Below are 988 nucleotides of genomic sequence, written 5' to 3'. Positions count from 1 at the left end.
TCTGTTTTATCTGTTCATCATCTTTGTGTCCTTAATTTGTCTATTCTTAACTTGTCAACAGTACTGTCTGTCTGTGTCTGTCTGTCTGTCTGTTTGTTTCTCCATCTGAAGTTTTTGTTGTTTTGTTGTTGTTGTTTTTTGCACTTTGCCATTGTTTTTTAAGTATGACATGGCCCAAAGTGTGAAACGCCTAACCAGGCAAACAGAAAAACTTGTTTTGTCTGCCACCAGAGTCTTTCCACCAAAAAAAATCTAAAAGAAAAGCTGCAGATTTTTGACGATCAGTGGAGGGAAGCTGTTTTAAATAACAGAAACGTTTCCAGAGTAATATATTCTGCACAAATCGCAGTAAGTATACATTTTTAGACTGAAAAAGTTCTGTTAATGAGCAAAATGTAGCCCGTACTCCTCTTGTTAACTTAAACATTCTTCTCTGACTTTTCCATATGAAATAGTTGAGATGTTAACACCACAAAGCACACATGACTTTGAAAATATAAATTATTTTATCAATATGTTGCTAAAGATGAAAAACAACTGCTCTAATAGGATGTTGTGTTTAAGTAATTTGTTACATGTTCTAATCAATTTATATTATCACATGGCCTTAGTTTTAAACATTTTATTTGTATGTATGTCTTTAAAGTAATCTATCTATGCAATTACAACTAATTTTAGAATGTTCTGAAAAAGTACATTAAAGCTTAAAAACAAATTTCTTAAAATCAGTTTTTTTTTACAAACATTTTAATGTGCTCCATTACTGGCTTTTAATAAAGCCAGTAATAATAAATTAATTTATTCAGTAATAATAAATTCATCAGATATCCTACTTAGTAAAGTGTCCACAAAGGTAGATCCATTTTAGTTTATTAAATCATGCTTGACCATTTTTGTGTAAATGCATTTCATTAAAAATCAGAACCATGAGTACTAAATTATCACTGACAAGTACTAAAACTTTGTTACTCATTTTTCTTTTTAATAC

The sequence above is a fragment of the Poecilia reticulata genome, linkage group LG11, assembly GCF_000633615.1.
Source record: "Poecilia reticulata strain Guanapo linkage group LG11, Guppy_female_1.0+MT, whole genome shotgun sequence".
Lineage (NCBI taxonomy): Eukaryota > Metazoa > Chordata > Actinopteri > Cyprinodontiformes > Poeciliidae > Poecilia > Poecilia reticulata.
This window is presented reverse-complemented; position numbering follows the sequence as displayed.